We start from the raw sequence: 14,122 nt of genomic DNA on the forward strand, positions 1-14,122 counted from the left end.
TGTTGATGGGGTGAGATGAAGAGGGGTGGGAGGAGGCTGGTGTTGATGGGGTGAGATGAAGAGGGGAGGGAGGAGGCTGGTGTTGATGGGGTGAGATGAAGAGGGGAGGGAGGAGGCTGGTGTTGATGGGGTGAGATGAAGAGGGGTGGGAGGAGGCTGGTGTTGATGGGGTGAGATGAAGAGGGGTGGGAGGAGGCTGGTGTTGATGGGGTGAGATGAGGAGGGGTGGGAGGAGGCTGGTGTTGATGGGGTGAGATGAGGAGGGGTGGGAGGAGGCTGGTATTGATGGGGTGAGATGAAGAGGGGTGGGAGGAGGCTGGTGTTGATGGGGCGAGATGAAGAGGGGTGGGAGGAGGCTGGTGTTGATGGGGTGAGATGAAGAGGGGTGGGAGAAGGCTGGTGTTGATGGGGTGAGATGAAGAGGGGTGGGAGGAGGCTGGTGTTGATGGGGTGAGATGAAGAGGGGTGGGAGGAGGCTGGTGTTGATGGGGTGAGATGAAGAGGGGAGGGAGGAGGCTGGTGTTGATGGGGTGAGATGAAGAGGGGTGGGAGGAGGCTGGTGTTGATGGGGTGAGATGAAGGGGGGTGGGAGGAGGCTGGTGTTGATGGGGTGAGATGAAGGGGGGTGGGAGGAGGCTGGTGTTGATGGGGTGAGATGAAGAGGGGAGGGAGGAGGCTGGTGTTGATGGGGTGAGATGAAGAGGGGATGGAGGAGGCTGGTGTTGATGGGGTGAGATGAAGAGGGGAGGGAGGAGGCTGGTGTTGATGGGGTGAGATGACGAGGGGATGGAGGAGGCTGGTGTTGATGGGGTGAGATGAAGGGGGGTGGGAGGAGGCTGGTGTTGATGGGGTGAGATGAAGAGGGGTGGGAGGAGGCTGGTGTTGATGGGGTGAGATGAAGAGGGGTGGGAGGAGGCTGGTGTTGATGGGGTGAGATGAAGAGGGGAGGGAGGAGGCTGGTGTTGATGGGGTGAGATGAAGAGGGGATGGAGGAGGCTGGTGTTGATGGGGTGAGATGAAGAGGGGAGGGAGGAGGCTGGTGTTGATGGGGTGAGATGAAGAGGGGATGGAGGAGGCTGGTGTTGATGGGGTGAGATGAAGGGGTGTCGGAGGAGGCTGGTGTTGATGGGGTGAGATGAAGAGGGGTGGGAGGAGGCTGGTGTTGATGGGGTGAGATGAAGAGGGGAGGGAGGAGGCTGGTGTTGATGGGGTGAGATGAAGAGGGGTGGGAGGAGGCTGGTGCTGATGGGGAGAAATGAAGAGGGGTGGGAGGAGGCTGGTGTTGATGGGGTGAAATGAAGGGGGGTGGGAGGAGGCTGGTGTTGATGGGGTGAGATGAAGGGGGGTGGGAGGAGGCTGGTGTTGATGGGGTGAGATGAAGAGGGGTGGGAGGAGGCTGGTGTTGATTGGGTGAGATGAAGAGGGGTGGGAGGAGGCTGGTGTTGATGGGGTGAGATGAAGAGGGGTGGGAGGAGGCTGGTGTTGATGGGGTGAGATGAAGAGGGGTGGGAGGAGGCTGGTGTTGATTGGGTGAGATGAAGAGGGTGGGAGGAGGCTGGTGTTGATGGGGTGAGATGAAGAGGGGTGGGAGGAGGCGGTGTTGATGGGGTGAGATGAAGAGGGGTGGGAGGAGGCTGGTGTTGATGGGGTGAGATGAAGAGGGGAGGGAGGAGGCTGGTGTTGATGGGGTGAGATGAAGAGGGGTGGGAGGAGGCTGGTGTTGATGGGGTGAGATGAAGGGGGGTGGGAGGAGGCTGGTGTTGATGGGGTGAGATGAAGAGGGGTGGGAGGAGGCTGGTGTTGATGGGGTGAGATGGAGGGGTGGGAGGAGGCTGGTGTTGATGGGGTGAGATGAAGAGGGGTGGGAGGAGGCTGGTGTTGGGGTGAGATGAAGAGGGGTGGGAGGAGGCTGGTGTTGATGGGGTGAGATGAAGAGGGGTGGGAGGAGGCTGGTGTTGATGGGGTGAGATGAAGAGGGGTGGGAGGAGGCTGGTGTTGATGGGGGTGAGATGAAGAGGGGTGGAGGAGGCTGGTGTTGATGGGGTGAGATGAAGAGGGGTGGGAGGAGGCTGGTGTTGGGGTGAGATGAAGAGGGGTGGGAGAAGGCTGGTGTTGATGGGGTGAGATGAAGAGGGGTGGGAGGAGGCTGGTGTTGATGGGGTGAGATGAAGAGGGGTGGGAGGAGGCTGGTGTTGATGGGGTGAGATGAAGAGGGGTGGGAGGAGGCTGGTGTTGATGGGGTGAGATGAAGAGGGGTGGGAGGAGGCTGGTGTTGATGGGGTGAGATGAAGAGGGGTGGGAGGAGGCTGGTGTTGATGGGATGAGATGAAGAGGGGTGGCAGGAGGCTGCTGTTGATGGGGTGAGATGAAGAGGGGTGGGTGGAGGCTGGTGTTGATGGGGTGAGATGAAGGGGGGTGGGAGGAGGCTGGTGTTGATGGGGTGAGATGAAGAGGGGTGGGAGGAGGCTGGTGTTGACGGGGTGAGATGAAGAGGGGTGGGAGGAGGCTGGTGTTGATGGGGTGAGATGAAGAGGGGTGGGAGGAGGCTGGTGTTGATGGGGTGAGATGGAGAGGGGTGGGAGGAGGCTGGTGTTGATGGGGTGAGATGAAGAGGGTTGGGAGGAGGCTGGTGTTGATGGGGTGAGATGAAGGGGGTTGGGAGGAGGCTGGTGTTGATGGGGTGAGATGAAGAGGGGAGGGAGGAGGCTGGTGTTGATGGGGTGAGATGAAGAGGGGTGGGAGGAGGCTGGTGTTGATGGGGTGAGATGAAGAGGGGTGGGAGGAGGCTGGTGTTGATGGGGTGAGATGAAGAGGGGATGGAGGAGGCTGGTGTTGATGGGGTGAGATGAAGGGGGGTGGGAGGAGGCTGGTGTTGACGGGGTGAGATGAAGAGGGGTGGGAGGAGGCTGGTGTTGATGGGGTGAGATGAAGAGGGGAGGGAGGAGGCTGGTGTTGATGGGGTGAGATGAAGAGGGGTGGGAGGAGGCTGGTGTTGATGGGGTGAGATGAAGGGGGCTGGGAGGAGGCTGGTGTTGATGGGGTGAGATGAAGAGGGGTGGGAGGAGGCAGGTGTTGATGGGGTGAGATGAAGAGGGGAGGGAGGAGGCTGGTGTTGATGGGGTGAGATAAGGGGGGTGGGAGGAGGCTGGTGTTGATGGGGTGAGATGAAGAGGGGAGGGAGGAGGCTGGTGTTGATGGGGTGAGATGAAGAGGGGATGGAGGAGGCTGGTGTTGATGGGGTGAGATGAAGAGAGGAGGGAGGAGGCTGGTGTTGATGGGGTGAGATGAAGAGGGGATGGAGGTGGCTGGTGTTGATGGGGTGAGATGAAGGGGTGTGGGAGGAGGCTGGTGTTGATGGGGTGAGATGAAGAGGGGTGGGAGGAGGCTGGTGTTGATGGGGTGAGATGAAGAGGGGAGGGAGGAGGCTGGTGTTGATGGGGTGAGATGAAGAGGGGTGGGAGGAGGCTGGTGTTGATGGGGTGAGGTGAAGAGGGGAGGGAGGAGGCTGGTGTTGATGGGGTGAGATGAAGAGGGGTGGGAGGAGGCTGGTGTTGATGGGGTGAGATGAAGAGGGGTGGGTGGAGGCTGGTGTTGGTGGGGTGAGATGAAGAGGGGTGGGAGGAGGCTGGTGTTGATGGGGTGAGATGAAGAGGGGTGGGAGGAGGCTGGTGTTGACGGGGTGAGATGAAGAGGGGTGGGAGGAGGCTGGTGTTGATGGGGTGAGATGAAGAGGGGTGGGAGGAGGCTGGTGTTGATGGGGTGAGATGAAGAGGGGTGGGCGGAGGCTGGTGTTGATGGGGTGAGATGAAGAGGGGTGGGAGGAGGCTGGTGTTGATGGGGTGAGATGAAGGGGGGTGGGAGGAGGCTGGTGTTGATGGAGTGAGACGAAGAGGGGAGGGAGGAGGCTGGTGTTGACGGGGTGAGTGAAGAGGGGTGGGAGGAGGCTGGTGTTGACGAGGTGAGATGAAGAAGGGTGGGAGGAGGCTGGTGTTGATGGGGTGAGATGAAGAGGGGTGGGAGGAGGCTGGTGTTGATGAGGTGAGATGAAAAGGGGTGGGAGGAGGCTGGTGTTGATGGGGTGAGATGAAGAGGGTTGTGAGGAGGCTGGTGTTGACGGGTTGAGATGAAGAGGGGTGGGAGGAGGCGGTTGTTGATAGGGTGAGATGAAGAGGGGTGGGAGGAGGCTGGTGTTGATGGGGTGAGATGAAGAGGGTTGTGAGGAGGCTGGTGTTGACGGGTTGAGATGAAGAGGGGTGGGAGGAGGTGGTTGTTGATGGCGTGAGATGAAGAGGGGTGGGAGGAGGCTGGTGTTGATGGGGTGAGATGAAGAGGGGATGGAGGAGGCTGGTGTTGATGGGGTGAGATGAAGAGGGGAGGGAGGAGGCTGGTGTTGATGGGGTGAGATGAAAAGGTGTGGGAGCAGGCTGGTGTTGATGGGGTGAGATGAAGAGAGGTGGGAGGAGGCTGGTGTTGATGGGGTGAGATGAAGAGAGGTGGGAGGAGGCTGGTGTTGATGGGGTGAGATGAAGAGGGGATGGAGGAGGCTGGTGTTGATGGGGTGAGATGAAGAGGGGTGGGAGGAGGCTGGTGTTGATGGGGTGAGATGAAGAGGGGAGGGAGGAGGCTGGTGTTGATGGGGTGAGATGAAGAGAGGTGGGAGGAGGCTGGTGTTGATGGGGTGAGATGAAGGGTGGTGGGAGGAGGCTGCTGTTGAGCGGGTGAGATGAAGAGGGGTGGGAGGAGGCTGGTGTTGAGGGGGTGAGATGAAGAGGGGAGGGAGGAGGCTGGTGTTGAGGGGGTGAGATGAAGAGGGGAGGGAGGAGGCTGGTGTTGACGGGGGTGAGATGAAGAGGGGTGGGAGGAGGCTGGTGTTGATGGGGTGAGCTGAAGAAGGGTGGGAGGAGGCTGGTGTTGATGGGGTGAGATGAAGAGGGGTGGGAGGAGGCTGGTGTTGATGGGGTGAGATGAAGAACGGTGGGAGGAGGCTGGTGTTGATGGGGTGAGATGAAGAGGGGTGGGAGGAGGCTGGTGTTGATGGTGTGAGATGAAGAGGGGTGGGAGGAGGCTGGTGTTGATGGGGTGAGATGAAGACAGGTGGGAGGAGGCTGGTGTTGATGGGGTGAGATGAAGAGGGGTGGGAGGAGGCTGGTGTTGATGGGGTGAGATGAAGGGGGTGGGAGGAGGCTGGTGTTGATGGGGTGAGATGAAGAGGGGTGGGAGGAGGCTGGTGTTGACGGGGTGAGATGAAGAGGGGTGGGAGGAGGCTGGTGTTGATGGGGTGAGATGAAGAGGGGAGGGAGGAGGCTGGTGTTGATGGGGTGAGATGAAGAGGGGTGGGAGGAGGCTGGTGTTGATGGGGTGAGATGAAGGGGGGTGGGAGGAGGCTGGTGTTGATGGGGTGAGATGAAGAGGGGTGGGAGGAGGCTGGTGTTGATGCGGTGAGATGAAGAGGGGAGGGATGAGGCTGGTGTTGATGGGGTGAGATGAAGAGGGGTGGGAGGAGGCTGGTGTTGATGGGGTGAGATGAAGGGGGCTGGGAGGAGGCTGGTGTTGATGGGGTGAGATGAAGAGGGGTGGGAGGAGGCAGGTGTTGATGGGGTGAGATGAAGAGGGGAGGGAGGAGGCTGGTGTTGATGGGGTGAGATAAGGGGGGTGGGAGGAGGCTGGTGTTGATGGGGTGAGATGAAGAGGGGAGGGAGGAGGCTGGTGTTGATGGGGTGAGATGAAGAGGGGATGGAGGAGGCTGGTGTTGATGGGGTGAGATGAAGAGAGGAGGGAGGAGGCTGGTGTTGATGGGGTGAGATGAAGAGGGGATGGAGGAGGCTGGTGTTGATGGGGTGAGATGAAGGGGTGTGGGAGGAGGCTGGTGTTGATGGGGTGAGATGAAGAGGGGTGGGAGGAGGCTGGTGTTGATGGGGTGAGATGAAGAGGGGAGGGAGGAGGCTGGTGTTGATGGGGTGAGATGAAGAGGGGTGGGAGGAGGCTGGTGTTGATGGGGTGAGATGAAGAGGGGAGGGAGGAGGCTGGTGTTGATGGGGTGAGATGAAGAGGGGTGGGAGGAGGCTGGTGTTGATGGGGTGAGATGAAGGGGGGTGGGAGGAGGCTGGTGTTGATGGGGTGAGATGAAGAGGGGTGGGAGGAGGCTGGTGTTGATGGGGTGAGATGAAGAGGGGTGGGAGGAGGCTGGTGTTGATGGGGTGAGATGAAGAGGGGTGGGAGGAGGCTGATGTTGATGGGGTGAGATGAAGAGGGGGTGGGAGGAGGCTGTTGTTGATTGGGTGAGATGAAGAGGGGTGGGAGGAGGCGGTGTTGATGGGGTGAGATGAAGAGGGGTGGGAGGAGGCTGGTGTTGATGGGGTGAGATGAAGAGCGGTGGGAGGAGTCTGGTGTTGATGGGATGAGATGAAGAGGGGTGGGAGGAGGCTGGTGTTGATGGGCTGTGATGAAGAGGGGTGGGAGGAGGCTGGTGTTGATGGGGTGAGATGAAGAGGGGTGGGAGGAGGCTGGCGTTGATGGGGTGAGATGAAGAGGGGTGGGTGGAGGCTGGTGTTGGTGGGGTGAGATGAAGAGGGGTGGGAGGAGGCTGGTGTTGATGGGGTGAGATGAAGAGGGGTGGGAGGAGGCTGGTGTTGACGGGGTGAGATGAAGAGGGGTGGGAGGAGGCTGGTGTTGATGGGGTGAGATGAAGAGGGGTGGGAGGAGGCTGGTGTTGATGGGGTGAGATGAAGAGGGGTGGGCAGAGGCTGGTGTTGATGGGGTGAGATGAAGAGGGGTGGGAGGAGGCTGGTGTTGATGGGGTGAGATGAAGGGGGGTGGGAGGAGGCTGGTGTTGATGGAGTGAGACGAAGAGGGGAGGGAGGAGGCTGGTGTTGACGGGGTGAGTGAAGAGGGGTGGGAGGAGGCTGGTGTTGACGAGGTGAGATGAAGAAGGGTGGGAGGAGGCTGGTGTTGATGGGGTGAGATGAAGAGGGGTGGGAGGAGGCTGGTGTTGATGAGGTGAGATGAAAAGGGGTGGGAGGAGGCTGGTGTTGATGGGGTGAGATGAAGAGGGTTGTGAGGAGGCTGGTGTTGACGGGTTGAGATGAAGAGGGGTGGGAGGAGGCGGTTGTTGATAGGGTGAGATGAAGAGGGGTGGGAGGAGGCTGGTGTTGATGGGGTGAGATGAAGAGGGTTGTGAGGAGGCTGGTGTTGACGGGTTGAGATGAAGAGGGGTGGGAGGAGGTGGTTGTTGATGGCGTGAGATGAAGAGGGGTGGGAGGAGGCTGGTGTTGATGGGGTGAGATGAAGAGGGGATGGAGGAGGCTGGTGTTGATGGGGTGAGATGAAGAGGGGAGGGAGGAGGCTGGTGTTGATGGGGTGAGATGAAAAGGTGTGGGAGCAGGCTGGTGTTGATGGGGTGAGATGAAGAAAGGTGGGAGGAGGCTGGTGTTGATGGGGTGAGATGAAGAGAGGTGGGAGGAGGCTGGTGTTGATGGGGTGAGATGAAGAGGGGATGGAGGAGGCTGGTGTTGATGGGGTGAGATGAAGAGGGGTGGGAGGAGGCTGGTGTTGATGGGGTGAGATGAAGAGGGGAGGGAGGAGGCTGGTGTTGATGGGGTGAGATGAAGAGAGGTGGGAGGAGGCTGGTGTTGATGGGGTGAGATGAAGGGTGGTGGGAGGAGGCTGCTGTTGAGCGGGTGAGATGAAGAGGGGTGGGAGGAGGCTGGTGTTGAGGGGGTGAGATGAAGAGGGGAGGGAGGAGGCTGGTGTTGAGGGGGTGAGATGAAGAGGGGAGGGAGGAGGCTGGTGTTGACGGGGTGAGATGAAGAGGGGTGGGAGGAGGCTGGTGTTGATGGGGTGAGCTGAAGAAGGGTGGGAGGAGGCTGGTGTTGATGGGGTGAGATGAAGAGGGGTGGGAGGAGGCTGGTGTTGATGGGGTGAGATGAAGAACGGTGGGAGGAGGCTGGTGTTGATGGGGTGAGATGAAGAGGGGTGGGAGGAGGCTGGTGTTGATGGTGTGAGATGAAGAGGGGTGGGAGGAGGCTGGTGTTGATGGGGTGAGATGAAGACAGGTGGGAGGAGGCTGGTGTTGATGGGGTGAGATGAAGAGGGGTGGGAGGAGGCTGGTGTTGATGGGGTGAGATGAAGGGGGTGGGAGGAGGCTGGTGTTGATGGGGTGAGATGAAGAGGGGTGGGAGGAGGCTGGTGTTGACGGGGTGAGATGAAGAGGGGTGGGAGGAGGCTGGTGTTGATGGGGTGAGATGAAGAGGGGAGGGAGGAGGCTGGTGTTGATGGGGTGAGATGAAGAGGGGTGGGAGGAGGCTGGTGTTGATGGGGTGAGATGAAGGGGGGTGGGAGGAGGCTGGTGTTGATGGGGTGAGATGAAGAGGGGTGGGAGGAGGCTGGTGTTGATGCGGTGAGATGAAGAGGGGAGGGATGAGGCTGGTGTTGATGGGGTGAGATGAAGAGGGGTGGGAGGAGGCTGGTGTTGATGGGGTGAGATGAAGGGGGGTGGGAGGTGGCTGGTGTTGATGGGGTGAGATGAAGAGGGGTGGGAGGAGGCTGGTGTTGATGGGGTGAGATGAAGAGGGGAGGGAGGAGGCTGGTGTTGATGGGGTGAGATGAAGAGGGGAGGGAGGAGGCTGGTGTTGATGGGGTGAGATGAAGAGCGGATGGAGGAGGCTGGTGTTGATGGGGTGAGATGAAGAGGGGTGGGAGGAGGCTGGTGTTGATGGGGTGAGATGAAGAGGGGAGGGAGGAGGCTGGTGTTGATGGGGTGAGATGAAGAGGGGTGGGAGGAGGCTGGTGTTGATGGGGTGAGATGAAGGGGGGTGGGAGGAGGCTGGTGTTGACGGGGTGAGATGAAGAGGGGTGGGAGGAGGCTGGTGTTGATGGGGTGAGATGAAGAGGAGAGGGAGGAGGCTGGTGTTGATGGGGTGAGATGAAGAGGGGTGGGAGGAGGCTGGTGTTGTTGGGTTGAGATGAAGGGGGGTGGGAGGAGGCTGGTGTTGATGGGGTGAGATGAAGAGGGGTGGGAGGAGGCTGGTGTTGATGGGGTGAGATGAAGAGGGGAGGGAGGAGGCTGGTGTTGATGGGGTGAGATGAAGAGGGGAGGGAGGAGTCTGGTGTTGATGGGGTGAGATGAAGCGGGGAGGGAGGAGGCTGGTGTTGATGGGGTGAGATGAAGAGGGGTGGGAGGAGGCGTTGTGGATGGGGTGAGATGAAGAGGGGTGGGAGGAGGCTGGTGTTGACGGGGTGTGATGAAGAGGGGTGGGAGATGGCTGGTGTTGATGGGATGAGATGAAGAGGGGTGGGAGGAGGCTGGTGTTGATGGGGTGAGATGAAGAGGGGTGGGTGGAGGGTGGTGTTGATGGGGTGAGATGAAGAGGGGTGGCAGGAGGCTGGTGTTGATGGAGTGAGATGAAGAGGGGTGGCAGGAGGCTGGTGTTGATGGAGTGAGATGAAGAGGGGTGGGAGGAGGCTGGTGTTGATGGGGTGAGATGAATGGGGGTGGGAGGAGGCTGGTGTTAACGGGGTGAAATGAAGAGGGGTGGGAGGACGCTCGTGTTGATGGGGTGAGATGAAGAGGGATTGGAGGAGGCTGGTGTTGACGTGATGAGATGAAGAGGGATGGGAGGAGGCTGGTGTTGACGGGCTGAGATGAAGGGGGGTGGGAGGAGGCTGGTGTTGATGGGGTGAGATGAAGGGGGGTGGGAGGAGGCTGGTGTTGATGGCGTGAGATGAAGAGGGGTGGGAGGAGGCTGGTGTTGATGGGGTGAGATGAAGAGGGTTGGGAGGAGACTGGTGTTGACGGGGTGTGATGAAGAGGGGTGGGAGATGGCTGGTGTTGATGGGGTGAGATGAAGAGCGGTGGGAGGAGGCTGGTGTTGATGGGGTGAGATGAATGGGGGTGGGAGGAGGCTGGTGTTAACGGGGTGAGATGAAGAGGGGTGGGAGGACGCTCGTGTTGATGGGGTGAGATGAAGAGGGATTGGAGGAGGCTGGTGTTGACGGGGTGAGATGAAGAGGGGTGGGAGGAGGCGGCTGGTGTTGATGGGGGGAGATGAAGGGGGAGGGAGGAGGCTGGTGTTGATGGGGTGAGATGAAGAGGGGTGGGAGAAGGCTGGTATTGATGGGGTGAGATGAAGAGGGGAGGGAGGAGGCTGGTGTTGATGGGGTGAGATGAAGAGGGGTGGGAGGAGGCTGGTGTTGATGGGGTGAGATGAAGAGGGGAGGGAAGAGGCTGGGGTTGATGGGGTGAGATGAAGAGGGGTGGGAGGAGTCTGGTGTTGATGGGGTGAGATGAAGAGGGGTGGGAAGAGGCTGGTGTTGACGGGGTGAGATGAAGAGGGGAGGGAGGAGGCTGGTGTTGATGGGGTGAGATGAAGGGGGGTGGGAGGAGGCTGGTGTTGATGGGGTGAGATGAAGAGGGGAGGGAGGAGGCTGGTGTTGACGGGGTGAGATGAAGAGGGGTGGGAGGAGGCTGGTGTTGATGGGGTGAGATGAAGAGGGGTGGGAGGAGGCTGGTGTTGATGGGGTGAGATGAAGGGGGGTGGGAGGAGGCTGGTGTTGATGGGGTGAGATGAAGAGGGGTGGGAGGAGGCTGGTGTTGATGGGGTGAGATGAAGAGGGGTGGGAGGAGGCTGGTGTTGATGGGGTGAGATGAAGGGGGTGGGAGGAGGCTGGTGTTGAAGGGGTGAGATGAAGAGGGGTGGGAGGAAGCTGGTGTTGATGGAGTGAGATGAAGAGGGGTGGGAGGAGGCTGGTGTTGATGGGGTGAGATGAAGAGGGGAGGGAGGAGGCTGGTGTTGATGGGGTGAGATGAAGGGGGGTGGGAGGAGGCTGGTGTTGATGGGGTGAGATGAAGAGGGGTGGGAGGAGGCTGGTGTTGATGGGGTGAGATGAAGAGGGGAGGGAGGAGGCTGGTGTTGATGGGGTGAGATAAACAGGGGAGGGAGGAGGCTGGTGTTGATGGGGTGTGATGAAGAGGGGTGGGAGGAGGCTGGTGTTGATGGGTTGAGATGAAGGGGGGTGGGAGGAGGCTGGTGTTGATGGGGTGAGATGAAGAGGGGTGGGAGGAGGCTGGTGTTGATGGGTTGAGATGAAGGGGGGTGGGAGGAGGCTGGTGTTGATGGGGTGAGATGAAGAGGGGTGGGAGGAGGCTGGTGTTGATGGGGTGAGATGAAGAGGGGAGGGAGGAGGCTGGTGTTGATGGGGTGAGATGAAGAGGGGAGGGAGGAGTCTGGTGTTGATGGGGTGAGATGAAGCGGGGAGGGAGGAGGCTGGTGTTGATGGGGTGAGATGAAGAGGGGTGGGAGGAGGCGTTGTGGATGGGGTGAGATGAAGAGGGGTGGGAGGAGGCTGGTGTTGACGGGGTGTGATGAAGAGGGGTGGGAGATGGCTGGTGTTGATGGGATGAGATGAAGAGGGGTGGGAGGAGGCTGGTGTTGATGGGGTGAGATGAAGAGGGGTGGGTGGAGGCTGGTGTTGAAGGGGTGAGATGAAGAGGGGTGGCAGGAGGCTGGTGTTGATGGAGTGAGATGAAGAGGGGTGGCAGGAGGCTGGTGTTGATGGAGTGAGATGAAGAGGGGTGGGAGGAGGCTGGTGTTGATGGGGTGAGATGAATGGGGGTGGGAGGAGGCTGGTGTTAACGGGGTGAAATGAAGAGGGGTGGGAGGACGCTCGTGTTGATGGGGTGAGATGAAGAGGGATTGGAGGAGGCTGGTGTTGACGTGATGAGATGAAGAGGAATGGGAGGAGGCTGGTGTTGACGGGCTGAGATGAAGGGGGGTGGGAGGAGGCTGGTGTTGATGGGGTGAGATGAAGGGGGGTGGGAGGAGGCTGGTGTTGATGGCGTGAGATGAAGAGGGGTGGGAGGAGGCTGGTGTTGATGGGGTGAGATGAAGAGGGTTGGGAGGAGACTGGTGTTGACGGGGTGTGATGAAGAGGGGTGGGAGATGGCTGGTGTTGATGGGGTGAGATGAAGAGCGGTGGGAGGAGGCTGGTGTTGATGGGGTGAGATGAATGGGGGTGGGAGGAGGCTGGTGTTAACGGGGTGAGATGAAGAGGGGTGGGAGGACGCTCGTGTTGATGGGGTGAGATGAAGAGGGATTGGAGGAGGCTGGTGTTGACGGGGTGAGATGAAGAGGGGTGGGAGGAGGCGGCTGGTGTTGATGGGGGGAGATGAAGAGGGAGGGAGGAGGCTGGTGTTGATGGGGTGAGATGAAGAGGGGTGGGAGAAGGCTGGTATTGATGGGGTGAGATGAAGAGGGGAGGGAGGAGGCTGGTGTTGATGGGGTGAGATGAAGAGGGGTGGGAGGAGGCTGGTGTTGATGGGGTGAGATGAAGAGGGGAGGGAAGAGGCTGGGGTTGATGGGGTGAGATGAAGAGGGGTGGGAGGAGGCTGGTGTTGATGGGGTGAGATGAAGAGGGGTGGGAAGAGGCTGGTGTTGACGGGGTGAGATGAAGAGGGGAGGGAGGAGGCTGGTGTTGATGGGGTGAGATGAAGGGGGGTGGGAGGAGGCTGGTGTTGATGGGGTGAGATGAAGAGGGGAGGGAGGAGGCTGGTGTTGACGGGGTGAGATGAAGAGGGGTGGGAGGAGGCTGGTGTTGATGGGGTGAGATGAAGAGGGGTGGGAGGAGGCTGGTGTTGATGGGGTGAGATGAAGGGGGGTGGGAGGAGGCTGGTGTTGATGGGGTGAGATGAAGAGGGGTGGGAGGAGGCTGGTGTTGATGGGGTGAGATGAAGAGGGGTGGGAGGAGGCTGGTGTTGATGGGGTGAGATGAAGGGGGTGGGAGGAGGCTGGTGTTGAAGGGGTGAGATGAAGAGGGGTGGGAGGAAGCTGGTGTTGATGGAGTGAGATGAAGAGGGGTGGGAGGAGGCTGGTGTTGATGGGGTGAGATGAAGAGGGGAGGGAGGAGGCTGGTGTTGATGGGGTGAGATGAAGGGGGGTGGGAGGAGGCTGGTGTTGATGGGGTGAGATGAAGAGGGGTGGGAGGAGGCTGGTGTTGATGGGGTGAGATGAAGAGGGGAGGGAGGAGGCTGGTGTTGATGGGGTGAGATAAACAGGGGAGGGAGGAGGCTGGTGTTGATGGGGTGTGATGAAGAGGGGTGGGAGGAGGCTGGTGTTGATGGGGTGAGATGAAGGGGGGTAGGAGTTGGCTGGTGTTGATGGGGTGAGATGAAGAGGGGAGGGAGGAGGCTGGTGTTGATGGGCTGAGATGAAGAGGGGAGGGAGGAGGCTGGTGTTGATGGGGTGAGATGAAGAGGGGAGGGAGGAGGCTGGTGTTGATGGGGTGAGATAAACAGGGGAGGGAGGAGGCTGGTGTTGATGGGGTGAGATGAAGAGGGGTGGGAGGAGGCTGGTGTTGATGGGGTGAGATGAAGGTGGGTGGGAGGAGGCTGGTGTTGACGGGGTGAGATGAAGAGGGGTGGGAGGAGGCTGGTGTTGATGGGGTGAGATGAAGAGGAGAGGGAGGAGGCTGGTGTTGATGGGGTGAGATGAAGAAGGGTGGGAGGAGGCTGGTGTTGATGGGGTGAGATGAAGGGGGGTGGGAGGAGGCTGGTGTTGATGGGGTGAGATGAAGAGGGGAGGGAGGAGGCTGGTGTTGATGGGGTGAGATGAAGAGGGGAGGGAGGAGGCTGGTGTTGATGGGGTGAGATGAAGAGGGGTGGGAGGAGGCGGTGTTGATGGGGTGAGATGAAGAGGGGTGGGAGGAGGCTGGTGTTGACGGGGTGTGATGAAGAGGGGTGAGAGATGGCTGGTGTTGATGGGATGAGATGAAGAGGGGTGGGAGGAGGCTGGTGTTGACGGGGTGAGATGAAGAGGGGTGGGAGGAGGCTGGTGTTGATGGGGTGAGATGAAGAGGGGTGGGAGGAGGCTGGTGTTGATGGGGTGAGATGAAGGGGGGTGGGAGGAGGCTGGTGTTGATGGGGTGAGATGAAGAGGGGTGGGAGGAGGCTGGTGTTGATGGGGTGAGATGAAGAGGGGTGGGAGGAGGCTGGTGTTGATGGGGTGAGATGAAGGGGGTGGGAGGAGGCTGGTGTTGAAGGGGTGAGATGAAGAGGGGTGGGAGGAAGCTGGTGTTGATGGAGTGAGATGAAGAGGGGTGGGAGGAGGCTGGTGTTGATGGGGTGAGATGA

Source organism: Somniosus microcephalus, chromosome 12 (assembly GCF_052327205.1).
Source record: "Somniosus microcephalus isolate GS21.2 chromosome 12, FLI_Smic_1.0, whole genome shotgun sequence".
Lineage (NCBI taxonomy): Eukaryota > Metazoa > Chordata > Chondrichthyes > Squaliformes > Somniosidae > Somniosus > Somniosus microcephalus.